We start from the raw sequence: 8,166 nt of genomic DNA, 5'->3' as shown, positions 1-8,166 counted from the left end.
AAGCAATCTATAACAATCATATCAATAATCATAAGCATATCAATCTAATCTATTAATTCCAATCAAATCAGAAAATCTACGAAAATCGGGCAGCGTAACGGCAGTCGGTCAAATTTACACAAAAATCCTACAAAAAGCACAAATTCCAAATTCTTCCAAATTACAATAGAATATCTATGACATCAATACAAGACTATTGTCCTATAGAAACCAAATCAAATCACGTCCTGATATTTTTCTATTCAATTAAAATCGCGTAGAATCAATTCCGACCGGTAAAATCGTCGCAGAAAATACTCAAATCGTGTACAATAATCATATCTATAACATACTAAAAGTTGTGCGGTGAAAGTTGTGTCAATATCAAATCAGGTCTAAAATTCGACTACGAAAACATAAAACAACGCACAACTCGTTCAAAACACAATATCTTTGAAAACAGAAATAGGATTAGAAGTCCTTACCACGAGAACTTCACTTTTCCCAACAACAGCGTCGGACGAAAAGCGCTCTGCGGCCTTCGAAACCCAGCTTTTCCTCTTTTCCCTTCTCTTTCTCTCTCCTTAAATCAGATATTTTGATTTTTAAATGATTTTCTCTCTCATCAAAACGAGCTGATTTTCTTTTATCATTAGGCTGATCGGCCCGGCCGATCGCCAAATCGTCCCGGGACGATCAGACCAAAATCGATCGTCCTGGACGGTTCCCAGAACTTGTTTCAGGCCGATATTTTGAACAGTGCAGATCGGCTTGGCCGATCTCACTATCATCCCGGACGATTCTGGGAGGAAAATCCAAGCCAGAGAGGAACAGTAAGGGAATGAGGTCTCACAAGGGATTTGGTTATTTGGGCTGTTGTAGCACTTTGCCCCTTTACTTGGACTGGCTTTCGTTTCTTTTGACTAATCTATTGTTAACGGTTAACGTTAAACTATAGGTAAGAATGGACTATTTTGTTCTCAATGTTTGAATGAATTTCTTTCTTAAGGCATGCGAAAGTTTTGTTCAAAAATTAAGAGCTCTATTTGTTGATTTGGTAATTTTATACACCATTCAAATATCTGTGCAATGCCTCATATTTGTTGTTGTTCATTTCAAAATTTTAATGAGCTTTGGGTAGATTATAGGAAGTTATGAAGAGCCCATGTTATCCTTTATCAAAATATGCATCTAAAGTGATTGGTGAAATGCCTTAGTAGAGTAGCATGATGGGATCTATGGTTTTGCTTGAGTCGGAATCTTATGTGGAGACCTCAAATATGAGCTTCATGTTCTTTTCTTATGTATGAACACATTGGTAGCTACACTACAATGATAATCATCATTATAATATGTGTATGTTTGGTTACCATGTGAATCATGTTGAGAGAAATGGTTTATATCTCACCAAGCGTATATGATCATATATAGACATCTTAACTTGTATGCTATGTATTTCTAGCAAAACCTTGAAATATTTTTCATGTATTGCTCCATAGACTTTTTGTTAATTGTTGTACTTTCACGGATCTTGATAGAGGTATTTGGACACTATGTTATGTGAAGTTTGGTGGCTAAACTTTTGTCTTTTTCTAAGAATGGAAATTAATATACATTCTCATATGATTTCATATATACATGCCCAATTCTTTATATATATATATAAAAAAAATTAGAATCTGAAGCCTATTCTTCTTATTTGGAGAAGAAACAATAGTGATATCCATGTATGTGAAATTTGTCCTTCTTGTCTATGGAATATTTGCTATTACGTTTGTTCGTAGGTCACGAGGGCCCTTACATTTGAGCCAAGGTTTATTATTGAGGTAAAGAGTCGCATTGCTATTGCTTCATTCTCTCCTTTTATGTACATTTGCTTCTTCTAAAAAGTTGAAATGAAGTGTCATAATCTTTGAGTGCCATGTATATAAACGTTCTATGATATCTTCAATATTACATGTCAACACATTTGATCCAAGTGATTCCATCATGTTGAGAGTTACATGTTATGTCTTAATTATAATAGACAGCTTATGAAGACAGTTTATGAGTAAGGTTATGTATATGACAGTGATGTATAGGTGTGCACACTTGATGCTAAACTAGTGTAAAGATGTATAATCATGCTACATAATGCCGTTAGTTTTATGTTCTGATTGCAAGCACATTGTGTTGGTCACATATGAGACTATATGGTTGGTGTTGAAAAGTCCCTTGAATCCTTTGAAAAGGAGCATGTGGTGAATTTTCTTATTTTCTAAACCATGATATTGCAAGTTCCTCCTAAAAATTTTCGGTAGCATGTAATATGAAAGTTAAAAGGTTGTTGGAGAGCGATTATGGCGAGTATTCACATATCTCTCATAAAGTATCTTGGAGAAAGATTAGAGAATTTTCATATGATCCAAATATGAGTTTGCACATGGATTAAGATGAAGTCTTGGCTCTCTCACAGTTTTTGGGAAGTTGGAAGTGCATGCATATCTTGATTCTTAATCTCTTGAGCTATGTTTGGTAGAAGGAAGACATGTGATTTAAGCCTTGATTTACTAAGGGAAATATGATTGTTTTCTTCTTTCCACTATCCTGATGTTGATTTTGAATCCTTAGCAAGTAGTGGTTTTGCACTTGATGATTCAAGAGGGAAAACCTGTTAGAGAATTTTTCTTAATGTATATTTATATCTCTTTTGTTCAATACTCATGGACGGATCTTATTTTCTCCAAGAGAGAAGAAGTAAAAATATTTGGAGACTTTCTTCTTTAATCTCATGTTGCGTTTGATATCTTTATGCGTCGGTTTACATAAGATAACAAAGCGAATGATATTTGGAATAACTCATTTACCTTGCTACTTGAATTATGCATATAACACTACGTTGATCTTTGCCCCCTTTGTGGTCCTTATATACGCTATCTTTTAAGACTATTGTTGGAAAGAATTGATGTTTATTTTGTCACATGAGATGTATAATTTCTTGCATCAAATTGAATGATATTAAAGTGTGTTTGAGGTGAGTTTTCTCTTTGACGAGTTTTCTACATTCTTCGTTGGTTTTGTAGTTCCTCTCTATACTAATGAAATGATAAGGGTTAACATCAGTTACGTATACCTTTTTACGAACGATGGTTTATGTTGGAAAGTCTTTATGTCTCTTCTATATTAGAAAGTTTTATGGCTTGTCTTATATTGGAGAGTTTTATGAGTTTTTTTTTATTGTCGGAGTCTTTTCAAAAGCTTTGTGATTTATTTTATATTGAGAGGTTTTATGGTAAGTTTTGTAAATGTTTTATTATGAAGAGTTTCGCGAAGTCTTCTTGTTGGAGATTTCTCGTGATTTTACCCCACACTGAATAAAAAAAAAGCACTTGAATTGTTTTACTTTGTGTTGGGAAAGTTTTAGTAGGTTGTTCATGTAGCACTTTATATGTAGTTTTATTTGAAAGTTGTGTAATTCAATTTTGAGATTTGGAGCTTATGGTTGTCTTTGGATTGAGAGACTCTTTGATGTCTTAGTTTTGGAATGGATGATCTTGTTTATGTATGGTTTGTCTTCCTTCGTGTCTGCATTTGTTTCTAAAGTTGGATTTAGGATGAATGTGAAAAAAAAAGAGGACTTATTTTTTTGAGATTTTATTTTTGGGAACTCGTTCCCCTTAGTTGCTTTGGGCTTTATTTGGAATGTATCGTGGGTAGTCGAGTCAATGTATCAAGTGCTGTGTTTGGAATGTGGGGACAGTAAAGGGATTAGAAATACCTTCTTCCTTATTCGTATCACATCGAATTGGAGAGGGAGTTGTTTTAAAGGCACACTTGGCTTCAAAGAAGTGTGTCCAACAATAACAATGCCTACATTCTTTTATTAGTTTATTTTCTTCATTCTTTCCTTTCTTTTTGTCATTCTGTTGCTTCTACCCCTTGCTTCTCGTCTTTCTACTACTTTGCTACTTGTTGTCTTATTTATGGATCCTTGAATTCATTGATATATGTGTGAATGTCTAAAAAGGGTTAGAAAAACACCTCCTTTCGTTCCTCATAACACTAGTGACATTTAGGGACAAAAATTAAGGATCAAGTCTTAGATAATATAGACCTAGGGTGCATGTTCCCTATAGGGTAGAGATATCAATACTTAAATTTAGTGACATATTTTCCCAGGTTTAGTACCCTCTTAATCTATTAATAATTAACCAACAAATTAACCTTAATCCAACCTAGAGTATACTAAAACACTTAATCTATATTCAAACCATAATTAATTTTTCATAATCATTGAAATGTAAACTTAAATCAACTTCAATCAATCTCTGAATCAATCTTCTAACAAACTAAAGTTTAAAAGATATAGATTATATTAGGTGGGCAAACCTAAACTAAAACTCATTAAGTTAAAAGCTTTCTAAAACTCAAATTCACTAACTCACTCAAATCTTAAGCTAACCTCTTAAAACCAACCAACAAACCTCTTAATATAACTATATCAACTTAGTTTTTAGGATGGACTACTCCGGGCTGCGGGGCTAAGCGTTCTAAGGAGGCCTTGTTCGTCGAGCCTGGTGGCACAACGCCACGAACCAGTTGATAGCAAATTTAACTAATTTAATCTTTTAATCGATTATAAATTATTTAAATCAATTTTCTTTGTTAATTTACAACCAATTAAAATAAATCAACTAAGCACTACAATAAAATTTCTTAAAATAAACCTTAAGACATTGACATTTAAACTTAAACTAAAATCTCTCTTTTGGCCTTCAACAAATCAAATGCAAGAAACTTTAATCAAGTTACCCAACATAAGACATATCCTAAAACCACATAGTCCGTTACACGCACCTAGACTTGTTTGTTAGGATACGACTTCTAGCCCTAGGTTAGGCCGATGTCTTGTTTTGGTATTTAATGTTTATTATATGCACATGTTATATAAATGCAATTCTTTAATTTTCTGTCAGTTATATTTTTATTTACCTGTATTTCTTTTCTGAATAGCATCTACGCTCATTTGTATATTTCTCTTTTATCTTATCTTGCGAGGTACATCGGAGCTTGAGGATCAAGAATCAGATGGGACAATTTGCTTAAGAGCTTTTAAGTGGCAGTGCCACAATCTGAGATCATTTCCTTAGGAGCTTTTAAGTGGCAGCGCCTCATTCAGGTATAATTTCTGCAACTTAAAACTCTTAGTTATATATCGGAACTGCTACACTTCACACACATATTGCTAGTAGGTATTCTAGAATGTTTAGGTAGCCAGCCTTAGGTTAGTTTACTAATGAAGCTTTGGCCCTATAGGTCAAATCTTTCCCCCTTTTATGAGCCCTAGAGACCATTAGGGTCATTTAGGCCTGTAGAGTAGGCCACCTACTTGTGCCATTGGGCATCGCTAGCATTTTGGCCTTTTTTTAGTTTTGAGTATGATACCCCCCACCTTCTGTGAGCCATAGAGACCATTAGGGTCATTTAGGCTTATAGAGTAGGCCACCTACTTGTGTCATTGGGCATCGTTGTTTTCCCACACGAAGTGGGCATCGCTGTTTTCCCACACGAGGTGGACACCGCTAGGATGGTTTTCTGTTATGATGCGCTGCGGGTACCTTTTATGTTTATTTACTTTTTCTGTACTCTGGATGTTATGCATGCATTTATTTTTACACATCTTACTTCACATTTCACTTCACTTACATACATGCATTACATCAGTAGACCTATGGATATTTTGTATCTGTTTCATGCATCATATATGACGCTATGTATACCCTTTTGCATATTGTAGAATCTCTGATTGAAACTTTTTGAACTACAAATCCTTGATTTTCTAGGATAGAGCCTTCCTATCTGATATACATATAGAGCGATTGATTGCGTTTAGGATGTTAGCTGGCAGCTCACTCCAGGCAAGCGTAAGCCCAGACTGTACACCCCTCAGTGTATCTTTTCACTTCTGAGGTATTCTGAGTCTGTTGTTTCTCTTAGAATAGTGATCCGATCTTTGATCTTTTAAACTCAAAATCTTAATCATATCTTTATTCATTTAAAAAAGTTTAATCATCACTAAGGATAAAGAGAAGAGTTTATTTTCTTTGGAATAGAATTTATGAACTTTTTCTGTGCACCAAATCAAGAAGTGAATAACGCAACACCCTTAATCGAGAGTTTTCTTAAGTCAAGGCTTAAGATGTAATTAACTACGGGGGCTTGCGCCCGTAGGAAATCGATCCCCACAATCAAATGAACCCCATTCGAGCTGATGTATCGAATGGGGGAAATCTCGTGAACTTTAGGGTTATACATATTATTATCCATCGAGATTGGTAGGTGAAAGCCGCTACCCTCCATGGCTAATCGTATGCATAACTTCATCTGCTCTTCCATTGGCCTGCTTGTGTCGATTGTAAAGGCCTACGGGATAGTGTGGTCATACTCTTTGCATTCGAACCACATGAGCAGAATCATTTCGGAGACCCACAACTATCTAAATTAAAAGAAGAAATTGCGCACAATATAATAAAAGGAAATAAAGAATAAATTAAACACTAGTAAAATAGTAAAATATAACATTTTAAATGTTCCAGTGCATACTTGAAGCTTTACTTAGTTGTAAAGCGACTTTAATAGAAGTTTTCAAATACTTTATGAAATACTTACTTTCACAGACTCACTTGCACATAACTTTTGTATATCATCATTGTTCAATCAAAGTTTCATAATTTTAAATATCCATTTCTGATTATTATTTAAACTTATTTCATTAACGCAAATGCAATGCAATGATTATAATGCATATGTCATGATATTTGCTTATAACTTTACTTCAACTTATGCTACCCATTTTACCTCCCACACCTGCCTATAGTAAGTGTAGTTAGAATCCCTCCCACGTATGCACTAGGTAGATGGGGTTAGAATGTACATACAATGTTACATAATCTCCCACACCTGCTTTCAACAAATGGGGCTAGAATTCCTCCCATATTTTTACTAGGCAGATGAGGAACAAATAAAACATTTAGGTCCATTGTCACACATCTTAGAGTGCACTTTTTCACATATTAGAACTTCTCAAATGTCTTCCCATAAACAGTGAAAATAAAATGGCAATATTAACTGAATTGTACTTTTCAATGCAATACTTGTAGAATGCACAAATTACTTGTAAAATAAAATATGAAACATACAAAAATTTTCTTGATCAAATTTTAACTTCAAAAGAATATTCATATGAACATTTTAAGACTTTTATATAATTACTGTAATTGCCAGAAAAATCTCAGTTGGATCATATATAGAAATTTATGTAGGAAAAATAAACCAGTGAAAATTCGATTTCTTATAATTAACATATTTAAAGCAAAGCATGAAACAATGTATAAAAACTTATGCGGTGAAAATTTTATAATATGAGAAAAGCACGTTTCATTCTATAACCTTTTATGAAACAACACAAATTGAAATCAGGGATGGGGGTGCAAAAGTTTATCTCGTATTCTATAATATCTTTAGTTGGCCCAACATACGAAACCTGAGTTTTAGCCTCCAATCTCTCTCTCTCTCTCCCTCTCTCTCTCTCTCTCTCTCTCTCTCTCTCTCTCTCTCTTTCTATTATCTCCTCCCTTTAGGCCGGGGTGAAAATAAATTGTGCCAAATGGTTTTAGATACTTTATTTAAAAACTACTAATTTTATCTAGAGCCTCTGCACTCCCAGAGAATCTTTAAAATCCTTCTAAAATAACATCATATGAGACTCAACGTTGCAACGATTCTTCCTAGCACTGCAACACACACCCAAAACACTTTTTTTTTTTTTTTCATTTTTTGAGAGCTCAATATTACGGCACTATCAATTCTAACGCTAGTTGAGCAAAATTTTCAACTTACATTTTCACTTCTCATTCCCCATTCTTATTACTTAAAGCTCCATTAAATATTCTAAAACTATAATTGCTAATCAAATAAAGAATAAAATGGATTAATAGAAACTTAAAGTTATGATGATAAACATTATAGTTTCAATCCTAATCTCTATCGCTAAAATAACACTCAATAGATCTTTTATAATAACTACTAAAGAGCTTATTCCCACAATGATGCTCCCATCTCCAAAAAAAAACTATCTAACAAATACCACATGTGACATGGAGATTCACATATTAGTATCCTAATTTGGTGGAAGACCTTGCCCTTGGC

Source organism: Dendrobium catenatum, unplaced genomic scaffold (assembly GCF_001605985.2).
Source record: "Dendrobium catenatum unplaced genomic scaffold, ASM160598v2 fragScaff_scaffold_493, whole genome shotgun sequence".
NCBI classification, from domain to species: Eukaryota; Viridiplantae; Streptophyta; class Magnoliopsida; order Asparagales; family Orchidaceae; genus Dendrobium; species Dendrobium catenatum.
The sequence above is the reverse complement of the archived record's forward strand: the minus strand, read 5'-3'. Positions refer to the sequence as shown.